At 45.3% G+C, this 13,047-nt stretch overlaps 1 protein-coding gene across 1 annotated transcript in view; it reads left to right on the top strand.

Annotated features, from left to right (window-relative positions):
• Positions 1–13,047, top strand: part of zeb2b (zinc finger E-box binding homeobox 2b) — a 381,554-nt gene that overhangs the window by 154,956 nt on the left and 213,551 nt on the right. The gene's annotated exons all lie outside the window — the stretch shown is intronic.

Below are 13,047 nucleotides of genomic sequence, written 5' to 3'. Positions count from 1 at the left end.
AGAAGGTAATTACCCGTGACAGACGTACCTGTGTAGGTTTCACCTCCTCCACCTCCTCCTCCTCTTTCCTCCCTCCTGCTCCTCCTCGCCTCACTCCAACCTGCACTTATCACAGTTACCATCTCACCGCAGCCGCTGAGGAGCTTTAATTGGAAGATTAAGGTGTTTTAGGCATCGATTTCATGTCGGCTCTGTTTGTTTTTTTCCCCCTCTGCTGCGTTTTCCCACCACTGGAGGCGCTGTGCTGAGGTTAGTGTGCAGGAATGTGAGGCTGCACCTGAGAGTGAACTTTGCTGAGGACAATGCACGGACTGTGTGGGGGGAAAGGGATGTGACAGAAGTTTTACAAAGTTTCAGATCTTTGTGCTGAGTTAACTTGTTGAAATAAATCCTGCAAGGCTCCCTCTGCTATCTTGCTGGTAATTCAACTAAGTATCTACATTTAACCTTTTAGTTAATGACAGTTTTGTGCAGCGATATCAGGCGGTCTCTTAAGTATTTATTAGATCCATTATTTCATAAAGTGTGATGCTTGAAACAAGGATGTAAAAACTGTCTCTCTGTGAAGAAAGCTTTGCTATAACTCAGTGTTTGTTTACGTCACATCATCTTCATAAAGATGTGAGTTCAATCCCTAGTTTTGCTCTGATTTGGTGCATTTAATGTTCAAATTATGTGCCTTAAAATCTTCTTTTTATGCCTTTATTAAGAGGAAATGAATCTTGCATTTTGTCCATCTTTAACTCTCCTTTATACTCCGATAGTGTCCTCGTCGTCCTTCATATGCTCCCCTCACGTCTTTGTAACACAGGATAAGAAACCACTTTAACAGTTTGAACCACAAAAAACAGCAAAACATAATTTTCCTGGAAGTCTCACTTGGACCAAACTGATATTTGCACATTGAAACTGTGTTCATAAAGCATGAAAACACACCTACTACCGTCTCTACACACATTTACATTCTGTTAATAATTTCCCGTCTCTCTGAGCCAGGTGTTAAAGGGTCCCTGAGGTCGCTTTTCATCAGGAATCAACAACCTGTTATAAACACCAAGTACCTTCCCTTTCTTTTCCCTGTAAACCACAACCATCTGGCACCACGCCACCGAAATAGACTCAAACGTTGGTAACAATTAGTCGACTCTGTACCCGGGGACTGCACAACAACCCACCTGATTTTCATACCCTGTATTTCTTCACCCCCCCTCCCCCAGCCCTCATCAGGACGCTATCAATAGCCCGACACCTGTTTCCTGCCAACGCAAAGCTAGGCCCTCTATGGCTGCACCTGTATGTGCTTACACAAGAGCCTCGAGAGGAGTATTTATGTGGATGGGACTGCAGGGCTGATATCAGGCTCTGCTAATGCAATCACAGGAAGGACAGGGAACACTTGACGAGTGTGAAGCAAGCCAACGGTGGGGTGAATTCACTCGAATCAAATCAGGATGTGGATTTTCAAAGGAAGCTCAAACGGGGAATCTTTTGACCCCAAAATGCCTATTCAGATGATTAACAGGATCAGCGTGCGTGGCGGCTAATCTCAGGAGAGAGACACTCTGAAAGGGACCACGAGACGAGCGATAGTATTTGTCCAGGAACCTTTGAGAAGCAGATTCATGCCTCACGTGACTTACCTAAAGGCGTGTTCTCTATGATGAAGAATCTAAATGATGCACTCCTTTACCTTCTTCCTCTTCTTTCATATTGTTCTCACAAACCCTGAGCGATGGGAAGCTCTGATCAAATCCCTGCAAAGTGAACTTAAGTGTCAGATATCCTGCATGCTGCTGCTTCTTCAGGCAATCCCCAGCTCACTGCGGGTCCTTGTAGCCTGAGTCAGCCAACTTGGCAGCCTCATATCCAGCTCTGAATACCAGGCAGAATATGCTAAAGTCAGGCGTGGAGGGGAAAGGCCTGCATTAGCTCCCGTCAGTCCTCCTCATACCATGCAGTCACAGAGTTAGGTCAACATTGGATGATTCAGCATCTCAGGATTCAGTCCAAGACCAAACTACTCTGAGGGTGAGGGAAGTTGTGCAGTGGTGGTTTGGTGAATTTGGCTTTCATGCAGAATCTAAAACTTTTATCAGAGACTTGAAAGTAAAGTTTGCTTTTAAGGAATCATAGTTAGCGTCTTACCTTGGAGCTGTTACCTCTGATCCGTCTGCAGCTGCTCAGCTCAGGTGTCTTCTAATTTAAGGTTTCTTAAAACATTAGTATGACGAGAGAAAATGATGTTTGCAATTGTAATGTTTGCAGGAATAAAATGTCTTTGTATGCAACATGAAGGGGAGACATGCTGCAGATTTTTAATGATTAGTTTGCTGCAAAGATTCTCCAGAAATAAGACTCAAGTTGGGTTTAATAAATGCTTTATTTCGCCTTCCCTGCAGGGTTGCATTGACACAACAATGCATAACCTCTATCATGATTCATATCGCATCGTATCTGATATATCTCTCAGGTTCAAACCCCTCTTCATCTTGTATTTTATTTAAGATCATGCTATCGTTGTATCCTTGTCCTTGTAGCACCTGTATCCTCTCCTTCATGGGATCCAGATCATGAAGCCCTCGGGGTTAAACTTGTAAACTTGTGATTTTGGGCTGCTTGTCTTGACTTAACAGTTACCCCTCAGTGTAGATAGTCGTTCAGCCCTGACTGATGACCGTCTGCCTCGACTCAGCTCCAAATGCAGGCAGTTATTCAGCAGGGAAACCAGTCAGTCAGTCTCCCACACACACAGCCAGCCATCCATTACCTCTAAACCAAACAGAGAGCCAGACATCGAGGAACAAACTGCAGAGTCAAGCATGGAAGGGCAGGTGATTAATGCCAACACAGTGTTTCCCTGTTCCTGGCCAAAGTGTTATTGATTTGATTTTGGAGGGGCGAGAAAAGGTTAGCGTTTGCAGGCCGTTGCTTGAGGTCGGCGGCCTGTGATGGGAGGAGTAATGACCCCTCCTTCCTCGGTGGGAGCAACCGAAGCGGTCAACCAGGAAATGGAGACAATCCCCAGCCAGGCGCCGAGCGACGTTCTGTCCTTTACACCGTCGATATGTGTGAAGTGGACATTCACCGGCTATTGAGTGCCACATACTCCCACACCTCAGAGCCATTATAGGTTTAAACGGCTGAAATAGCAAGATGGGGAAGTACACGGGGTGAGGTGAGGAGCAAAGGCTGGACCCATTTTAGACTTTACTGATCGATGCGCCTCAGAGCGGACACCAAGGTTTTATTAGTGTTTGGACGGTTTGTTGATGTGCAGATTTATTAGTGTCAAAGGTGTACGAGTTATCGGACTAGATTAGAGATGGTAGTCTCTAGCTTATCGTCTTGATGTGACGTGCAAGAGTAAAGAGTAAAAAATAAGTCCACAGTGGGGTTGATGTTAGGAGCAACAGACAGTCATTAGATTGTAGCTCTTGTTTGGGAGCTGCATTGATTTCTACGATGGAGCTTGCTTTCTTTTAAGCCACACAAAGTACATAACCAACTTGATTTTTGCAAGCTTTGTGCATGTATTAGTTTCGTTGTTTCTGGTGTTGCAGTCGCGTAACACTTGCAAGTTACATATCTTGCATGCATACTTATTTAATTTGGTCCATTTCACAGGTTGCATCAATGAAAGTCATAAAACCAGAAATACATTTTGCAAAACTCTTATTTTACTCTTTCCAACTTGACAGCTTTATTTTGAAAGTCTTACTGGATGTTGCATGTCCTGTCTGGCAGACCTGACTGCAGAACCATGCACCCACCATGAGTGTAGTTTATCTTATATCAAAGCTTTGGGATGCTGAAGAGGAAGTGTTGAGCGTGGTTGCAGCAGAAGATGAGGTGGGTCAGACCTGCAGATCTCCTTCAGTCCCTCCTCTTCCTCTGCGTGTGACTGAGAGCTGTGATCTCACCGCTCAGCATCCACACAAATTGAATAACTGCAGAGCACAAAAAACCCAGGCAATAAATGAGATGCATCCCGAGCAGGGTAAGACATGTTCCCTTGTACATCAGGTACATGACAAGATCACACTCCCAGAGTCGAGTTAATTTTCGTACCCCGCCAACCCGCCCACCTCCATCCTTCCCCCTCCCTCCGTTCTCTGTCATTTCAGGGAGAGGAAGGTGCTGTAGCCATATGACAGTAATTAACAACTGACAGAAATATCCCCTCCCTTAACATGAGGTGGGAAATCACAAAAGCCCGAGTTATTTTCTCATTAATTTACTCGCCCTGCTCGCGGCTTTATGCTCCGAGACTTTGAATACGGCACGGTGATGTTTGTTTGTGATGCTGTGACAAAGATCCTTCAGTCTGACGTCATCCATCCTCATTGAGATCATGAGTTTAGACCATCAGGGTGTCTGAATTTAAGTGACAACACTGGTGCATGATTTAAACTCAGTGTTTCCTACATTTTTAGACTTTAATCTTTATATTTGACCCCACTGTTCATCTGTTTCTCTGCACGAGTAGAGAGGAGATATGTCTGACCTTCACTGGGAGATTTCAGTCCAAGAAAGATGAAGACAGCCTCAGTTGAAGATGGAGATTGTTTAAAAAAAGGTAGCATACCGAAGCCCGTTCTGAGCTCTGTGGTTGAAACAGAACTCGCCTGTTTTAGTTGTAATAAACATTTTTTACAGACTTCAGGATCCTTCAGAGAAACTTCACTGTTTGTCTTCCAGCTTGGCTCCTGATCAGAAGTTAGTGAATATTTTCCATTTCATGAGTCATCAGGAGTTGTAGATGTTTCTGTGTTGCAGGAAAGACTTTGTGGAAGGTGAAGTTTTAAAAATGAGATCTTCAGTTTCAGCATCTAAGCGTCCTCTGAGACATCCGTGTGTGTGTGTGTGTGTGTGTGTGTGTGTGTGAGGTTACTGATGCACCGAGCAGAGCTGCACTCAGGGACAGACAGATGGTTTGATATTCACAGATAGCAGACTTTCTTTTCCTCCCTCCCTCTGTCTATTTGGCCACCTCCGCTCCCTTTTACTCTCCTTCTGCCTCAATCAATAATAGGATTGGACTGATATAGATTTTTGATGTCCTGTTCTCTCAGATTGAAGCTTCAGGACCTTAAAACACCACCTCTGATTTTTGTCACACACTCACCTTAATCCTCAAACTGAGCCTCTCTGATACCTGTTTCTATCAGGACGCCAGCCTTCACCTGCTAATAGCAGTCTTAACCGCTCATCTTGGCTCCTCTCTCCCATTAATTTCTCTTTTATTTTCTCTGTCTGTTCATCTTTGCCATCCTGGCTTCGCCTCTTTCAGTGCCAGAGAGCCAGACAAAGCCTCATCACAGCCATAACTCCACACAGAGAAAGAAACACACCTCCTGGATGCCTCAAGGCAGCCAGAGTTTATCATCACATGTTTGTTCTTTAACAAGAGAGGCAAAGAAAGACAAATGCCAGCCTTAAGTGGAGCTACAAACCCCTTTATTTGCCCTAAAAATACCCCTGAAACTCCCCCTCTCTGCCTGGAGCTGTGTCTCATCAGACTGGGGGGGATAGGTGCCATTACGCCTGCATATTTAAAGCCACCTAAATGTGTGGAGCAGGTGGCGCACAATGCACTCTTGTTGTTATTTGGTTCGCGCAGTCAAGATGGCAGATTTCGTAATGCTTTCAAATGGCACATAACAGGGAGAAGCCTCGCAGGACTGCCAAGAACAATTTCGCCAGGAGCCAAAGAGGAGCAGCAGGCTGCAGCCCGTACCTTTCTCAACAAAGAGAAAGAGGAAAGGAGGATGTCTCGAAATGCTCAGTGTGGGAGAGTAAATCACCTTTTAACTACGGAGTTTGTTTGCTGAATTCTAATAAGCTTTTTAGTAACAGGGAAGCTGTAAATGATCCCGACAGCAGAGCCAAAGAGTAGTGAAAGGGCAGGAAGCTGCAGAAACACAAAGAAGTGCGGGAAATTCCTCCAATGCTGCAGAAAAAAGACAAATTAATCCAGTTAATGCACCAATCCAATACCGGCTTTTATGAGCACTGCAGAACAACGACTTGCTTCTTCTGCTCCAGAGTAGAGGCCGGTATCTGGAGCAGGGAATACAAACTGACTCCAGGTGAACTGTGAGGGAAGCTAGAGGAGTTCAGTGTTTGTCAGGCGTAATAAAAACTCAGACAGACCAAATCTGAGGCTCTTTAACTTAAGGTTAGGAAAGTAAAACAGGAGCTAGGGTAGGAAGGAAATGTTGTAGGGACATCTCCAGTGTCTACACAAGAAATATAGTTTGACAAAACAAATTACGTTCCTCCAGATTGTGATTTAATATCCTAAAGAGCTTGTTTTCCTCAAATAATATCAAACAGAGGACTTTATATTTGCAGATTTGTGCTTTTTCTGCTAGAATATTCAGGCTCTCCGAGAGGCAAGATTGGTCCAACCAAGATAAACCAGTGATAATACAAATATTTGGAATCATAGGAAAATTAAAATGACTTATGTTTGTTTTTTTAATGAGGAATTAATACAGAAAAATTAAAGAATTAAGATTAAAAAGTATGTATTAATAAAAATGTTTAAAAGCGTTATCAGGAATATTTGATAAGGAAATCTGCAGAGAAGTTGTAAATATTAATGCTAGGGTGACTCTTGCACCCTTATGTAAATAAATATATATATTTAATTTTGTTTTTCCATGAATTAGATTTAAAAACAATCCCAAACAGACGCTCTCCTCTCGGCCGCTCTCTTGGCGAGTCTTTGCTGCTCCTTGGAGAAACTCAGCAGCGACTTGTGTCTCATCCACCCGTTCAAATAGGCCCACAGATGTCGATAGGACTCCCCCACCAACACCACCGCCACACACTCACACACACACGCACACACACACACACATAGCCGTACACACACATTCGACCCACCTCCAACACTGTTTGTAATGAAATCTAACACTTGGAAGAGGAGAAGTGGACGGACCACCTGTGCATCCAATTGTTCGGTGTTCGCAGACACACAGGAGAGAAAAGAGAGACGAGGAGCAGAGCGGGTGGACGAATCAAAGCTGCAAGGGAACACACACACACACACACACACACACACACACACACACACACACACACACACACACACACTGATGCACATGGAGGAGAGGAATACAAACAGTTTAGGACATTTGAAGAACGCAGGTTCAGACTTACATCAGAGCAGGAAATGCATCAAACTTTATTTAAATCTTTAAATTTACCGCCACAGGCTGCACGGAAACTCAGTCACTGATTACATAATATGTAAAATATCTGTTAATGCATGAATAACAATGTTTACATACAGATATCACAGCATCATGATCACCAACATACGGTTTGTAAGTGCTTTAGACTTTAACCTGTAGGTCACAAATGTACGTTTTGAGATCTGGGGCTGCAAAAGCATCCTTAAATTGCAGTTTCAAACACGTGCAGACTCAATGTGGGATTATAACCAACATATCAGAGGATTAATCTCCTGTTTTACCTTCAAACTAAGTGCTTTAGATAATCTGGACATGCTTGATTTGCGTGCAAAGTCAAAGATCTCCTGACTCTGTCGTAGTGACGTCGCTGTGCAAGAAAATAATATTTAAAAGATGCAAAATCATCCTTTAAATGGAACCAATGTGCAATGTGTGTGACTTTTTCATCAAGGAGAGAAATTAGGTTAAAAGAGAAGAGACACTGATGAAGCTTGTGATACACACAAGCACACACACACACACACTGACAGACACACACACTTCTGCACAAGAAAGGAACAATGCTCTCTTTGAAACAAAGCTAGAAAGAGACGCAGAGAATGTGTATAGAAAGATGCCAGTAAGCACGCACACACACACACACATGCACATGCAAAATGAAAAAACAACACACTCGCAATCGCACACCCACACAGACGCACCTACACACACTCTCTCTGTGTTTTTCTCACACACAAACAAGAAAGGAGCAGCAACTACTTAGAAACGAGCCCTGACATCGCTTGTCACAGTCAGAGGCCTTGATCAGGATTTGCTCACAGGACCTCCTACTCAGCACACACACACACACACACACACGCACACACACACAGGCACACAGGATCTGGGGAGGGAGGGAGTGGGGGGGTTAAAAAAGCTGAGGGCCATGTTGGAGGAAAAAGGGGAACCCGGCAACATCTGCAGTCTCCGTTGTTGATAGCGTTGCTGCCAGCTTGGAGTCAGATCACAGGGCTGGAGATGCTGCAGTCTGGGCTCTACCTCTTGGCCAACCTCCCCCCTCCTCAGATCCGTACTTCCAAACCTCCTAGCTACCACCTGTTAGTTAATTTGCAGCCACGAAAAAGGACACCGTGATACTCTGAAGTCAAACTCCTTCTTTCCATCTCCTCTTTGTTTGCATCCCTCTCTCTTTTCTGCGTCTCTTTCTTCCTCTGTGTCTCTCCGAGGTTTCCGTACACCCACGACTGAGTTTTCCCGGACTTGGAAAGGTTCAGGGCGATGTTTTTTTCTCCCCATCTTCCCCCTGAGTTGCAGCTTTGATGTGTGAAAACTGGAGTCACAAATCCTTGTCCATTTACCATCAGAGATCATCCACTAACTCGGGGCTTGGCACAACCCCACATGGCTAACGATTTGAGATACTTTAATTAGGCCAAAATGTGTCTAAAGATGCAGTTGCACCCCCAGACTTCCATTACTTCCCGCGCTAAAGAGATAAATAGACTCAAATTCCTATGTAGCAGAGATTTTAGAGGAGTATTTTCTGTCATTTTATGTCTTAAAGCGTTTAGTAATTCCCTGCTGGAGGCCTCATGTTGGTGTGGTTGCTGATTTTTGGAGCAATCCTATTGGAGACGATGAATCTTTGAGGCTCAGCTGATGATTTGATGATTTGGTGGAAATCTTAAAGCTCTATATTTACTCTGCAGGATTTAAAGATCTATATATGAACGCTGCAAAACATGGCAGAGCACGGATATCCTGAAGACGAGTGCTTCACCTCAAAAAGCACTTTAAAGCATCTGTTGCAAATACTGTCTATAGGAAGACCATCAACTCCCATCTGCAAGTCAAACTACTAATGTTTCTACCTTTGCACGAAGAGATGCAGCAGCCTCTTGGGTCTCGTTCTGCAGGGACTCTCAGGACATCAATCTGAGCTGTCAGCGACCAAAACAAGCACTCTTTGTTGCCAGACTTTAATCAGGGTCCTTCGCCTGCAGGGATTGTGTTGCTGTGTTTGTGGCTGCAGACATGTCTAAACTTTCTGCACCTTTAAGTCCGTCAGAGTCCAGGTCTCAATCTGCGTCTCGTTTAATCACACGACCAGCGAGGTCTCTCCTCCCTGCAACAAAGATTAAGATCACAATGTTGCATCCTCGCTTTAAGTTCCATCCTCTCCTCCGTGTGGATTCCCAGCAATAGATAGCACACTTTTTTGTGTCAACATTGATTTTTCTCTCCCCCCCTCCATCCCCACTCTCCTTTTAATGGAGGACTGGATGCTTCAAAGCCCCCCGTTTGCCCAAAGCGAGCTGGAGATTCTTGCCTTTTTAAAGCAGCCATTCCTTCTTTGTACTCAGAATCCCCCGTCTCATCTGGTAAGGGCGAAGGAGAGACGAGAACTTCTGAAGGTACCAAAGGTAGCACATGAGATCCCCCCCATGTAGGTGTGTGAAGTTCTGATGGTTGTGTCCTACTCTGAATCGATACGAACCCCCCTTAAGCTTGGAAAGTATGTGTTTGTTCTGCCAAAGACAAGGTATTTCCAGACCTTAAATCAAAGGAAACTTCTTCACAGATCCTGCGCCAGACAACTTTCTCCAACCAGGCCAAACAACAACGCCACGACTTCTGAGAAGTGTTCACAGAAGTCTGGAGTTGTTGTTCCATGCGCTCTTCTGCTGTCTGCTCAATTACAAGTTGTTGTTTCTTTCTTTCTTTCTGCGTCTGGCTGTCGCCCTCTCCCCGTCTCTCTCTCGCTGTCTCACTCTCCTCTCAGACGACTGTGAGGTGTTAAAAAGGAACCAACGGGGGATCTGTGCTCCATTATGCAGGTCTGTTCCTGTGCTGTCTGCTGCCGCCTCTTCGCACCTCATATTGCATTTTTGCCCGTCGAGACACACACAATCTTTGACACGCACACACACACACACACAAGCATCCGCAGAGGGAACTGAACTTTGGCTGCCTGTGAGTGTCTTGTGCCAGGTGTAAGGCTAAGAGGTGCCTAACTTCTCCTCCGCCCCCTAAGGCCATCCAGGCATGTTTGGAAAAAGCAAAGCAAAGTGGTTGTGTGATCCCGGCATCCATTCCACGCTGTGTGGGCGATGCTGCTGCGTGTTTCTGTTCCTCTCTGGTCTGTGTTTTCTCAGGGATGGATGGAGTCTGACTGCTGGAGTAAAGGTGCTTCATGTAGCTGGGCATTTATAACAATCAATACATCGCTGCTGGATTCAATGTGATACCTTTGGCGTGATCGCATCGTCAGAGAAGTTAGAAACACGGTGCTGTGGTGTGTCTCAAACTCAGGTGATGTGACGCTGCTTTTCTTTGCCGTAACCTTCAAAACGCTGCAGATTGTCAGTCCTAAATATTCCTTTTTTATCAGCTCTGGTTACCTTTCTGAGTGTAAGCTAAAATAGTGATGCTTATGGTAATTTGCTGGTCATGTGACACAGTTCCAGACTCTGCATGCACAGCAGGAATAGTAGCATATGTGCATGTATGTCTGCAGCATATTGGCACATTGTCGTTTTTCTGCAGGACCAAACTAAGAGTTTCTTAGCATCTCTACGTCATAGCCCTTCATCATGCAAGCTGTATCTTCATGCACACCAGTCCAACAGATGTGCATCAATTTACTACATGTGTGCACAGAACTAATGAACCATGTGTGTAGAAGTAGAGATGATGTGTCTGACGCTGATAAACTTCCATCGACTTGTTCAGACGGATGAATAAGACGACACTTAACCGAGTGTTCTGATTGTATTTGCATCTCTTGGTGTAACGTCAGTACCCGTGCACGCTGCAGGATTTCCTTGAAGCTGCACTTAAGTTTAAACTCTCACTGAGCGCGCTCCTTGAGCACCGGATCTCCTGTTTTCCCTGAGCTGCAGCGCCGGGAAATGAAAGTCCACATTGACCACCCCGGCCCACATCCAAACCCGGTGATACGACTCAACAGGAGGCACTGTACTCCTCTGACCCCTCCCCTTCACCTCCCCCCCTCCCTCCATGCTCATATGAATAATACATGGCGCCCCCGCTACCTGTTCCAGTGTGTACATGTGGGGTCGCGCAGGCCGAGCTCTCACACACACACATGAAAACACACACACAGGCAGCCGACGCAGGAAAGCAGCCAGCGAGCCCGGCCTCTGAGGCCTGACCCCGCACAAGTTTGGCACACAAACACACTCAGACACACACACTGATGTATGAACCTTACATGCATGAACACACACGCCAGAGCTGACATACTGTACATCCAGAGACCAGATACACACACACACACAAACACACACACACACTAGCAAACAAAGCCCACACACATCCAGTGTGTACCTTGGAGGCAAGGTTGGGGGTTGAAGTGAGCACTGCTGGCAATAAGGTGAGCAGCTGTGCAGTGTGGTGGATGAAAGACGAGCATCAGGAGGCCTGCACTGTGTGTGTGTGAGTGTGTGTGTGTAAGGAGAGTTCTTGTGTGTCTAAAGTCAGTCAGTGTGAGTTGGTGTGTTTTACAGATGCTGTCAGAGAAATGTGTGTGTGTGCTGCTGTTGGAGAATTGCAGAATTGCTCAGAGTCCTGAGTTTAATTTGGTGTTTGTAGTTAACTCTTCAGCTCCTGACATCTTCAACAAACAGAGAACAACATATTTATGTGACTGAGGAGTCTTATAACAAACTATTGAAAGACACAACTGTCATTTTAAACTTTCAGGATCTTATTTAGAGACGGTTTCAGTCAGAAACTGATGAGCCTTGTTGATATCTGCTCCGCTCAGACGTCTGAATCCATCGCCTCATAATTCCTGCTCGCTGTATAACCGTGTGCTTCGCCTGCAGAGCTCCTGACACACACACACACACGCATTCTGTGACACTTGCACGTGTGCTGTTCCTCCTCTGCTCCCTCCTTCACTTTGTATGTGCATGTGCTTGCATATGGTGTGTGTGTGGGTGTGGTGCAGGGTTGAAGGGGGGGGTTGGTGTGCCAGGCCTGGAGCTATCCCCTCCTTCCATGCAACCTGAATCCTTCTGAAAAGGGAAGTGGAGTGTATACAAGTGAGATGATCAAATAAATCAGCCGGATTCGTCTCCTCTGTCTGAAACATGAATATTAAGCACATTAGGATCACGCGGGGGGGGAGTGAAGATGTCACACACGTAATCCCCACTGATCTGCTGGTCAGTTTGGGTTTGTGTAGCCGCAGAGACGATGGCTATTTACTCCAGCATGTGAGGCGTTTAGGTGACGCTCTCATCCACAGTGACTCAGTGATTGTAACAGTAAAAAAAAGCAGCCTGCAGAGCCCCTCCCCCATGCGTCTTCTGGCCCATGATGCAGACTCCCTCCGGGCCAATCAGTAACAAATATGTCAGTTTGAGTTGATGTGTAATTGTAGCGCTCCCCGGTGACGAATCATGTGATTCCTGAAAACGCCAGAATCCATCGTTTGGAATCAAAGTTGGCGGATCAATTATCAGGCTAATGAATGTTTAAATTTATTACATGATGCATGTTTGTATTTACGCTTTTAATGGACAGAAACAGGACGCCGTGAAGACAGAAATATCTGTCTTTTGTTCCCGTCACTTTGTCTGTGCGTGCCTGTGAGCTGTGACTGCACAGATGGGTCAGTGCTGGAGGTGTGAAGTGCAGAGACAGAGGAGGAGAAAGGTGAGGCCAGGAACAGCGGCTGCATGTTGCTCATTAGCATGAGCATCCTCGCAGTCCCACCTGCTTCCAAACGCACACAATCACTTCTTAAAATAGGGAATCTGAAGCAAACATCAGCAAGAAAAAACAGGAAGTAAAGAAAGTTTGCTCTGCTGCCTGA

Source organism: Notolabrus celidotus, chromosome 24 (genome assembly GCF_009762535.1).
Source record: "Notolabrus celidotus isolate fNotCel1 chromosome 24, fNotCel1.pri, whole genome shotgun sequence".
NCBI lineage: Eukaryota > Metazoa > Chordata > Actinopteri > Labriformes > Labridae > Notolabrus > Notolabrus celidotus.
Note: the sequence above shows the minus strand (reverse complement) of the source record. Positions and strands in the feature narration are given on the sequence as shown.